Consider the following 12,427-nt stretch of genomic DNA (forward strand, 5'->3'; position numbering starts at 1 on the left):
AAATAGCTGGGAATAAAATTTCTGGATCACATTTCTAGTTTTAACTATTTTGAGGAAGCTCCTTGCTTTTCTTTTCATAGTGGCTATGCTGAGTCTTATAACGTTTTGAAAGAATTTATCACATAAAAAAGTATAGAGTAAGATGTTTCCTACTTACTGTAGGAAGTAAGTTGAAATTGAACAAACATGCATTCTCTATTTATATCCTTATATGTGTGATCTATTTGAATAATAATTTATTGTACAGTCTAAGACATACCTGCAATGTCTTCTGAGCTATAATATAATTGGTTATGGGATACTCCCCATTGATGGCCATTCTGGCATCTCAAATATGTTATTTTAACTTTCTTCTTCATTTTCCTTTTCCCTTTCAGTGAAACCATGTATATAACCTGGCTGTTCAAAGTGTGCTTTGTAGACCAGCAATTTGTGATCTTGTTAGAACAATAGAGACCCTGCCTCAGACCCATTTAACCAGAATCTGCATCTTAGCAAGATGCCCAGTTGATTTGTAGCATATAAAAATTTAACACAGTCTCATATGTTAGATATGTATGGAAATAAATATTTACTTCATATGAATATTGTGCTTCCCTCCTCTCCCCTTACTTAAGAAATGAGTTTTGGGATTATAGTTTTGACAGCTCCATGGTTCGCCAAAGTGAAGTAACGGCTGAGCTAAACCCAGTCTGATAGCACAGCGGTAGGGCGTTTGCCTTGCAAGCCGCTGGCCCGGCTGAGCCGGGTTCGATTCCTCTGCCCCTCTTGGAAAGCCCAGCAAGCTACCCCTGACATATTCGATGAATATTCGATATGCCAAACACAGTAACAACAAGTCTCATGGAGACATTACTGGGCCTGCTCGAGCAAATTGATGAACAACAGGAGGACAGTGCTACAGTGCTACAGTTTTGACAGCAAGATGTAATTGATTTAAAAAAATTATTAAGAATAAACTGCAAAATCATTCACAATCTTAATAGCACTATCCTGTATTTTGTCCTATTCTAATCCTTGTAAGAAATGAAGTAAAACTTAATTATTTCTGTTTTTAGGATGAGAACCCTAAAACACTTGGTAAATAACTTGGCCACTTTCACATAGCTGGTAAGTGGGGTGTGGGGTTGGGGAATAGAATTCAAATGCAAATTAACTGGCTCCAGAGCTTAAACTACTTTTTCTTCCCCTCCTTCCAATTCTCTTTGTTTCTTTCCAACCCTTCTTCCCTCTCAACAATCATATCCAGCCTCTTCATAATTTGAGGCGAAAATTTCATTAATAGACAAAATCATACAGTGGAGATGTTTACATGAGAAAACACTGTCTGGGTTTATTATAAGCCTTGTAGGAGACATTGATGATCTTTACTGAGTTATTAAGGAATGCACAGTGCAGATGGTAACCAGGAGCTCTGGGACCCACTGCTGTCTAGGGTCATTATAATGATTTTGATTAGAGGTTAACAACCTCTCTGGGTCAGACCTCCCAGGCTGTGTCTCCTGGTGTGATTGTCAAGGTCCAAGATTTGCCCTTTCAGTTTACGATTTGAGGCATTTAGAGAATACACTTACAGAAGGTGATAATGATAAGGGCATTGGATAGCTGAGAAAACTTAATAAAACTTTCAGGAGACTTGTGTGCCAATTTATTAGGCAGTTATAATTGCCAAAGCAGACCAGATATCTCCATTGATCTATCAATACATTCCCCTTAGCAAGGAAATCAAATTAAGACCAGAGGTTGGTTGACTAGAGAATTGCCACAAAGAAAATGATTTGTTTTTGTTTTTAGAAATGCTGATTGTGATAGCTTGTGCCTTACCCCGTAAGACTCCAACCAGATTACCTGGTACATGCCACCCCTCAAAAATACTACTGTCTCTTTCTCCTACGCATTGCTAGGGACATGGTGATAGCATTTTAAACTTCCTAATCATTTTTCTGGTTGACATTTTTCTTCTGTTTACAAATGTTTTAAAATATGTTAAAAGTTTGTGTATATATATATATATATATATATATATATTTCAATTTTATCCAAATCTGGCTATTTAATGGTTCTTGGAGAGGCTCCTTAATTTAAATTGTCTCCAAATAAAAGGGATTAAAATATTTTTTAATTAAAAAGGCACGTGATTTACAAAGTTATGCATAGTAGAGTTTCAGGCACACAATGCTCCAACACCAATCCCACCATCAGTGTAACTTCCCCTACCAATGTTTCTAGTTCCCTCCCAGCCAGCCTCCCTGTTTATTTTTTCTCCCCCTCTCTGGCCCTTTATTTCTTAAAAAATTTAATATGAACAAATATTTGGGGGGAGTTAGAGGGGATGAGCAGAACTTTAGCAAAAGTGACATCAACCCCATTCTGTAGCAAATGGCAGGCATATTTTTAAGTTTGGGTTTTTTAGTTTGGGTCTTCTGCTTTCAGTGTGTTGGCTCAGTGGTTTGGGTATATACCTATTGCACACTTCTACACTACAGATGTTTCTGAGACCCCGTCCCCATCCTTTTCACCTCCACTTGCCTCTTTACTTTCTCCTTTGATTCCTTTTCTGTAATAGGATTATTTCTTATAAGCTGTATAATTTCTGTATATGAGGAATCAGTGTTGCTGTTCTAACGCCAATATGATCTTAATAGTGTATGCCTGAAACAGTAATCTAATTGACATTTTTGGAATCCCCCAAGCTTACTGTAGTATAATTTTTTCTTTCAGTGTACATGGAATTGTTATTGGAGTAGTTGTGTGGCTATTGGGGGGATGTTGCTGCTTCTTAAGATTTTAGGTTGCAGTTTGCTTGGATTAGCATCTGCAATAAAAGGAGATATATAAGTAGCCTCATCATATCTCCCACAAGTAACTTGGTCACTCTAGCGACCACCAATCCAAGGGCTGTATGTTTTGCCAAATTTTCTTGAAACTGTTAAATAAATTCACAATTAAAGAAATTGAACTCTACACATAGTTTCCTTGGCAACCTGTTACCTTGGTGCTTGGGAGCTTGAATTTAGGCCACTTGGGATTGTAGTCAATGTCATGCTATAAACTATTGTGTGAACATGGCCTATATTTGAGGTCTGTGGAAATGTCCTCAAATCCTTTGTTAGAAGTTTCAAGTAACTCTTGTCAAGCAAACAGATGGCTTTCCTATCTGCTTATACAACTGACCCTTAATGCACAAATAACGCTCTAGTAAAGCTTCACTGTGTTAGATGCTTTATCTTTCTCATGGGATCTAAATGTAGAACTCAGATGGAGAAGATCCTCTCTCCCTCTTTTCTGTCTTTTCCTTCTTTTCTTACCTGATATTTCTTAAGCTTTAGTTTTTGTATTTTGGGGGATCCATTCCCCCCACACTTACAAACTTATAAGCTGCCTTATAAACTTACAAATCTCATTTATATTAATATCTTGAATTTTTTCCTTTCAACCTCTAAGATAGTATAAAGACTATAAATAGAATAAGCCATGCATTCTAGCAGAATTTCCACCTAGACCACAAATTATTTGTATATACATTCATAATAGCTTCTTTCCCAGTGTTTCTGCAAAACAAAAGGGACAAGCTCCTTAGTGGATATATATATTTTAATTTCATGTTTTGGTTTTTTTTTTGTGGGGAGAGAGAGAGGTTCCTCTCTGTGGTGCTGGAACCAGGTCCTGCAGTGCTGAGGGTGGAACACACTAGGCTCACACTCCAGTCCTTGGGACTAGGCTCACACTAGTCCAGGCCTAGCCTGATGATCATTCTAGGCCTTGTGATAAAATTAAAAACTGAAAAAATTTTGACTAATATACCTTATCATCTGTAAATGTTAGGACAGATACCCTACTATAAATACCATGTGATAGTATTATTGAAGAAGCGAGACTGAAGATAGGCTTGAGTATTTACTGATTCATAATGTAAAAGTATTAAAGATTGACTTTCTGGCCCAATGCTGTGTTAGGGACACACACCTTGTATGTGTGAGTTCCTGAGTTCGATTCTGCCACCAGTGTAAAAAAACAAATATGATTTTGCTCTTTAGAGTTAGACTGGGTTTTTGTTTTGATTTGTTTTGGGGCTACATCCAGCAGTGCTCAGGGGTTATACCTGGCTCTGCATTCAGGAATCACTCCTGGTGGGCTCAGGAGACCACATGGGATATCTGAGATCAAACCCAGGTCAGCCACGTGAAAGGCAAGTGCCCCACCTCCTGTAAATTTTTTTTAATTTTTTTAATGTTGGAGTACTGCTATTTATTCAGCCATTGATTAAGTTGATTGAATTGGGAATGAACTCCACATTACTTTTTTTTTTTAGTTGAATTACGGTGAGATGCAATTACAAAACTTTCATGTTCGAGATTCATTCATTCAACGATCGAACACCCATCCCTCCACCAGTGCACACTTTCCACCACCAGTGTCCCCAGTATAAACCCGCCCCGCCTCCTCCACCCCCCCACCCCCCCTCACCCACCACCATCACCATCCCAGTCCTTACCTGTCTCTATGGCAGGCAATTTCCCCAATACTCTCTACTTTTGGGCATTATGTTTTGCTTGAATTTTCCCACCACCATTCAATCCTGCCTGTCAGGGGCAGATGCTAGATCATTTATTTTCCATTGCTCATTTTAAATATCCTGGGTGCCACGTCCACGTGCTTCTGGTATCTTAGATTGTAAATGGTTGGGTTCCAGAGACATTTCTGTAGAGCACTAATCCATTCTGGGATTCAGTTGCATGTCTCTGGACCAGGGCTATTGGTGTACTAAGATGGCACCTGGAGGCACATTGTGGAGGTGACAGTCAGGCCGACGAGTAGGCGGGGAGCAGGGGAGGGACAGCCAGATGCCTCTGCCACCATGTGGCATGGAGATTTAGTCCTGGAACCCGCATACCTTGGCCTTGCTTGTGGAAGCTCTTGGTCTCCAGGATTCCATCTGGAGTAGGCAGGAAGACTGCACCTGCTCTATTTGGGGTGCAAATTGGCTCGGTATGGGGCCCGGACAGATCTCTGGCTCTGTGGTGTCTTTTGGGACTTGCTACTGTGTCTCTGGCTTTTGACTCTTTCAAGATTTATTTATGGGTCTCTGAAGGCCAGTAATAGAGTTTACCGGGTGGCACTGGAGTTGGTTCATGGTGATGACTGCCAGTGCTTCCATATGTATTGGGAAGTGGGAGAGGAAGCCCACCCCAACTCCATGAAAGCCTGGAGATTTCAGTCACAAAGTCTGCATACCAGAATTTTCAACAGATTATATCTTGGTGAGATCCATCCTGAGACGATGGAGTCAGGCCGAGGGCATGGTGGCAAATTTTGATTGTGGAAGCAAGTGGCTACTAGGGCCTCTCCTTGGACAGGAACAGACCAACCTGCCCCCGTCTGATTTTCCCATCTATTCAGCCATGCACGGGTCCTAGATTAACTGTGGCTTTTGATCTCTTTCAAGATTTACCTATGGGTTTCTGAAATAAGGCCAGTAAGTGAGCTTATATAGTTTAGCCGGAGGTGGTTTGTGGGCATGGCTCCCACATATCTAACTTTTGACTCTTTAATTTCTTGGTAAACTTGGTCCCAAGTTGTTGGGGTCTGGCCAAAGGCACAGAGGCAATTTTGGGGTGTTAGGAAGCCTGAAGACACCATCAAGCTTCTGATGCACTCACCCCGCAGGTACAAGTCGACCTGCTGGCAGCACCATACCCCCTCCTGCTGTACTATTTCTCTGTCCCTAGACTGGATTTTAACTTTGTGGAATTCTAAGGTTCACTGATGACAATTTTCTCAAAGAGGAAGAATAACATTATTATTCTGACTAGTACATTAGACAAAACAGTCTAAATTAAGATTGGTTTGTCTCACATGTGATAAAAATGTTTATATAGTTTGAACAAATGTTTATGAAAATCCACCTTCCACTTGAGACACCAACATACTAATGCATTTTGTGGTCATAATGCAAGTCTTCTTGTTAACATTTTTCTTTTTTCAAAGTAAGTAGTAGCTGCTGCTGGGAATGCCGACTGGTTCATCCCTTCTGAAAAACAGTATGGACGATTATCAAAAAAATTAGAAATTGAGCACCCATTTGACCCAGCAATACCACTCCTGAGATTATATGCCAGAGAGGCAAAAAAGTACAGTTGAAATGACATCTGCACGTCTATGTTCATTGCTGTACTGTTCACAATAGCCAAAATTTGGAAAAAACCTGAGTGCCCGAGAAAAGATGACTGGTTAAAGAAATTTTGGTACAGCTACACAATGGAATACTATACAGCTGTTAGAAAAGATGAAGTCATGAAATTTACATACCTAAATTATGTAAATGGTTCTACCTTGAAAGTACCATCCTAAGTGAAATGAGACAGAAAGAAAGAGACAGACATAGAAAGACAGCACTCGTCTGGGGAATTTAAAGTAACAGAATGGGAGTCGAACACCCAAGTATAGTTGAGATAAGTACCAGGAGGTCTGCTCCACGGCTTGGAAGCCGGCAGCACATGCTGGGGGAAAACGCAGCTCAGATAGAGAAGGGAAGACCAAGTAAAGGATGTTTGGAGGAATCGCTTGGGATGCGAAATGCGTGCTGAAAGTAGACTATAGACCAAACACGATGGCTACTCAGTACCTCTATTGCAAACTACAACACCCTAAAGGAAAGAGAGAGCAAAAGGGAATACCCTGCCACAGAGGCAGGGTGGGAGGGCTACTGAGATCATTGGTGGTGGAGAATGAGCACTGGTGGAGGATGGGTACTCGATTATTGTATAACTGAAACCTCAGCACGAAAGTTTGTAAGTCTACAACTGTACCTCATGGTATTTCACTAATAAAACAAACAAAGAAACAAACAAAAAAAAAACCAAAGTAAGTAGTAGCTAATTTTGTTAGGAAGAAGCAAGGAGAATAATAATGATGTGAGTTGGTTTAGGTTAACACTGATAATAAGGGGGCTGGAGCAATAGCACAGCGGGTAGAGCTTTGCACGCAGCCAACCTAGGTTCGTTTCCCAGCATCCCATATGGTCCCCTGAGCACCGCCAGGAGTAACTCCTGAGTCCATGAACCAGGAGTAACTCCTGTGCATCTCCGGGTATGACCCAAAAAGAAACAAAACATAAATAGAAACTGCAACTTCTTCCTAAAATAATTTCTTTTAGAAACATGTGAGGAGAGAGAAAGAAGTACGTGTTCAAGTGAGAACACAGGCTCCTCCAGAGTGAATTAGGTAAGCAAAGGAACATAGAGACAAGGAAGCAAGATATGTCTTCAAGGAAAAACTCGAACTTGAAGAACAAGCTTAAAAGAGTTTTAATTGAAGTAATACAGCATTATAAATTTCAGATGTGCATCATTAAAAATCAGCATCAGCATATAATACATGATGTTTATCACTAAAACATTCTTCAACTTTATTCTTCACCAATCAATTGAATTTATCTGACTTACGAACCTCCCTTCTCTTTAAACGTGAAGAAGATGCAGGAGATGTGAAACATGTTCTTCAGCAGCAGTTGTCAGAATCCTGGGGCACTGGCCACCAGTCATCAGCTGGATGAAGGAGGGCTAAGTAAAAACTATTCCAGCCTTAGTCCCTCATGTACCTTGACACTTTCTGACCCAGTGCTGGCCTGAACAAATTTCTCTTCCACTTTGTACATGATTCTGGACACCTAGGTCTAGCACTACTCCCCCTGAAAAGATTCAAGTCCTTCTTTGCCAGTACGTGTTGACTCTGGACCCCTCTGATCGCCCCATTCATGGCCCTTAACTCCTTACCCCCACCTGTGTTTCTTCATTTTCTGGTCTTTCTGTAACCAGGCAAAGCAGAAAATTCATCAAGAAGTTAACTTGGCAGAAAATAACCATTAATGCAATTGCAATTTTTCAGTTCCAATTTTATCCACATTTGGGACCCAGTGAAATATTTCTTAGGAACTTTAGAATTAGGGAAATGACATTGTGCACTAGATGCCATTCCCTCTTGTCTATTCAAGAAAAACATTCCATAAATGTCTTTCTACATTGTCTTTTTCCCCAACTTTTTATGGATTTATTCCAACTAGTTTACAAAAATAAGGTTGTTGATTCTACTTAATCACTGGGGAATGTGATCATGTGATCTGTGTAAATTATTTTTGAAATTCCCTTTGTGGTTTATGTGGAACATTGATGTGATTTTGTTTTTTTATTTTTTTTATTTATTTATTGAATCACTGTGGGAAAGGTTACAAAGCTTTCAGGTTTATGTCTCAGTCATGCAAATATCAAACACATTTCCCTTTACCAATACTTATTTTTTACCATGAAGAACCCCAATAAAACCCCACCCCCCCACCCCTCCCCGTCCCTGTGAGGCAGATGAATTCTAGTTAACACTCTATCTGCTTTGATTAGATTCATTGTTTCAATAAAAGATTCACCACTATTATTTAGAGTTTACCCCCCCCCCCCAAATCAGACATGCTGAAAAAGCATTGTGAAGTGATTTGCTTTCTACGGCTGGGTTCAAGAATTAAATGTTGGTTTTGGATTTCTGCTCTTTTACCTATTGACCCTGGAAGTATTTCTACTGAAAGTCAGATAGTTAAGAAATTGGTTTCTGTGTTCCGGAGTCGTGGCCGTGCTGGAGAGCCGCTCGCGGGGGGCAACCGGTGACCTCGGTAGGGCGTGAAGGGCGGAGTGAAACGCCCCCCTTCCCATGAGGTTTTAGTCGCCCCCACACTCCCGGCTCATACCTGCTGTCCACAAGGCTCCCATGTGGCCGCCATCTTTCTTTCCAGAGAGGAGAGGGCGAATGGGGCAACACCCTTTCCCCTCCGGCAGACTTGATGGCCTGGATCAATGCATAGTCCGTTCACTTTTCTGCTCCAAGCTGCTGGGTTCTGCATTAAGTCCTTGTGCTTCTGGGGCCGTGGCCGTGCTGGAGAGCCGCTCGCGGGGGGCAACTGGTGACCTCGGTAGGGTGTGAAGGACGGACCGGAACGCCCCCCTTCCCATGAGGTTTTAGTCGCCCCCACACCCCCGGCTCATACCTGCTGTCCACAAGGCTCCCATGCGGCCGCCATCCTTCTTTCCAGAGAAGAGAGGGCGAATGGGGCAACACCCTTTCCCCTCCGGCAGACTTGATGGCCTGGATTAACGCATAGTCCTTTCACTTTTCTGCTCCAAGCTGCCGGGTTCTGCATTAAGTCCTTGTGCTTCTGGGACTGTGGCCATGCTGGGGAGCCGCTCGTGGGGGGCAACTGGTGACCTCGGTAGGGTGTGAAGGACGGACCAGAACGCCCCTCTTCCCATGAGGTTTTAGTCGCCCCCACACCCCCGGCTCATACCTGCTGTCCACAAGGCTCCCATGTGGCCGCCATCTTTCTTTCCAGAGGGAGGAGGGCGGAAGGGAGCAACACCCTTTCCCCTCTGGGCAGAAATGATTGCCTGGATTAACGCATAGTCCTTTCACTTTTCTGCTCCAAGCTGCTGGGTTCTGCATTAAGCCCTTGTGCTTCTGGGGCTGTGGCCGTGCTGGAGAGCCGCTCGTGGGGGGCAACTGGTGACCTCGGTAGGGCGTGAATGACGGACCGGAACGCCCCCCTTCCCATGAGGTTTTAGTCGCCCCCACACCCCCGGCTCATACCTGCTGTCCACATGGCTCCCATGCGGCCGCCATCCTTCTTTCCAGAGAAGAGAGGGCGAATGGGGCAACACCCTTTCCCCTCCGGCAGACTTGATGGCCTGGATTAACGCATAGTCCTTTCACTTTTCTGCTCCAAGCTGCTGGGTTCTGCATTAAGTCCTTGTGCTTCTGGGGCTGTGGCCGTGCTGGAGAGCCGCTCGTGGGGGGCAACTGTTGACCTCGGTAGGGCGTGAAGGACGGGCCGGAATGCCCCCCTTCTCGTGAAGTTTTAGTCGCCCCCCACACCCCCGGCTCATACCTGCTGTCCACAAGGCTCCCATGCGGCCGCCGTCCTTCTTTCCAAAGAAGAGAGGGCGAATGGGGCAACACCCTTTCCCCTCTGGGCAGAAATGATGGCCTGGGTTAACTCATCGTCCGTTCACTTTTCTGCTCTAAGCTGCTGGTTTCTGCATTAAGTCCTTGTGTTTCTGGGGCTGTGGCCATGCTCCAAACTTAACTCTGATTTTCAGGGAGAAAGATTGGGTGGTTTACTTCTCATTGATCACTTTGTATATGGAGAGATGTCGCGCGGCCGCATAAGCGGCCGCACGGTTTTGAGAAAAAGTCCTCGTTCCCGCATACTCGAGCTGTGTTTGTAGAGGCTTCTGGTCACCAGGGTTCCATCTGGGGGAGGCGGGATGCGGCGCCTACTCCATCTGGAACTTGCCGGTGCTCTCGGCTCTTTTTGGAACCTGTTTTTTCTTTTTTCTTTTCCTCCGGGATCCCGCACCCTCTATGTGTTCCTTCTCTTATTCTGAATGCTTCAAAGATGGCGCTGGGGGGCGGGCTGTGGGCGTGACTTCCGGAATCAGAGGTTACCTGGGAGGTGTAGTCCGGCAGATTTGAGAAAAAGTCCTCGTTCCTGCATACTCGAGCTGTGTTTGTAGAGGCTTCTGGTCACCAGGGTTCCATCTGGGGGAGGCGGGATGCGGCGCCTACTCCATCTGGAACTTGCCGGTGCTCTCGGCTCTTTCTGGAACCTGTTTTTTCTTTTTTCTTTTCCTCCGGGATCCCGCACCCTCCATGTGTTCCTTCTCTTATTCTGAACGCTTCAAAGATGGCGCTGGGGGGCGGGCTGTGGGCGTGACTTCCGGAATCAGAGGTTACCTGGAAGGTGTAGTCCGGCAGATTTGAGAAAAAGTCCTCGTTCCCGCATACTCGAGCTGTGTTTGTAGAGGCTTCTGGTCACCAGGGTTCCATCTGGGGGAGGCGGGATGTGGTGCCTACTCCATCTGGAACTTGCCGGTGCTCTCGGCTCTTTTTGGAACCTGTTTTTTCTTTTTTCTTTTCCTCCGGGATCCCGCACCCTCCATGTGCTCCTTCTCTTATTCTGAACGCTTCAAAGATGGCCCATTGATGTGATTTTGGAGGTGATCACAAGGTGACAATCACAGAGTAAGAGCAGTTGAGCAGAAAGAAAGGAAAGAAAGGAAAGAAAGTCTGCTTTGCTGATAAAAGGCCGAACACTGGACTTTGTTGCATGAGTAAAATAGAATACATAATTTTATTTACTTTTGAAATAATTTTATTTAGAGATATGTGAGAAGAGAAAGAGGGATGGGGGAGGAAGGGAGGCAGGCAAGGAGGGAGGGGAGAGAGAGAGAGAGAGAGAGAGAGAGAGAGAGAGAGAGAGAGAGAGAGAGAGAGAGAGAGAAGAGAGAGGGAGGGAGTGCGAGAGGGAGGGAGAGAGTCTTGAACATGGGCTTCCCCAGAGGGGAGCAAGCTGAGAGTCCACAGCTCAGGTGAAATGTGGGTAGCTTAGGCTCTGTGCTCAAGAATGACTCCTGGAGGGCTGAGAGGCCCAAATGGGTGCCAGAGATCAAATGTGATCTACCTACTGCACTGTCTTACCAGTCTCTCTGAATACCTAATTTCAGATTTTTGTAATTGTTTTAGATTTTTGTAATTGCTTTAATTTCCAGTAGCTGAATGCCATCTGGGCTGGAGTGATAGCACAGCGGGTAGGGCGTTTGCCTTGCACACAGCCAACATGGCTGACCAGAGTTCGATTCCTCCGCCCCTCTCGGAGAGCCCGGCAAGTTACCGAGAGTATCTCGCCCGCACGGCAAAGCCTGGCAAGCTACCCGTGATGTATTCGATATGCCAAACACAGTAACAACAAAGTTTCCAATGGAGATGTTACTGGACCCGCTAGACAAAATCGATGAACAACAGGAGGACAGTGACAGTGACAGAATGCCATCTATTAATAGGTAGATTTCATAAATCATCCTAATATAGTGCTAATTAATGTGGGAAAGGCTGCATTTTGGTCACCAGGCCAATAGCTCCTAAGTCAGTCTCCAGACTCTTGTACAATGATCACGATCACAATCATCCTGTTGTTCGTTGATTGCCTCGAGCAGGCACCAGTAATGTCTCCTTCGTCCTAGCCCTGAGATTTAAAAAGTGCCATATTCAAGGCTCTTTCAGGGTTATGAGAATGAGACCCATCATTGTTACTGATATTTGGCATATTGGGTACACCACAGGGAGTTTGCTAGACTCTGCTGTGTGAGCAGGTTACATTCGGTAGCCTGCCAGGTTGTCCAAAGTAAGAAAGAGATAATAAGATGTCGCTTCTGGGAGCTGGGTTTTATAGTTTCTGGGTCTTGGTTGTTGATGGGATTGCACGGCACTGGAGGTCAGTTGGTGGGTGTGACCCCTGCCTACTGGAGGATGGAGGATCTGGGTGGAGGATGCTCAGCCCCGATCTGAGCAGGCTTGGAGATCTCAGCCCCGGGACCCGCATGCCTTTGTT

Source organism: Sorex fumeus, unplaced genomic scaffold (genome assembly GCF_029834395.1).
Source record: "Sorex fumeus unplaced genomic scaffold, SorFum_2.1 ptg000010l, whole genome shotgun sequence".
Taxonomy (NCBI): domain Eukaryota; kingdom Metazoa; phylum Chordata; class Mammalia; order Eulipotyphla; family Soricidae; genus Sorex; species Sorex fumeus.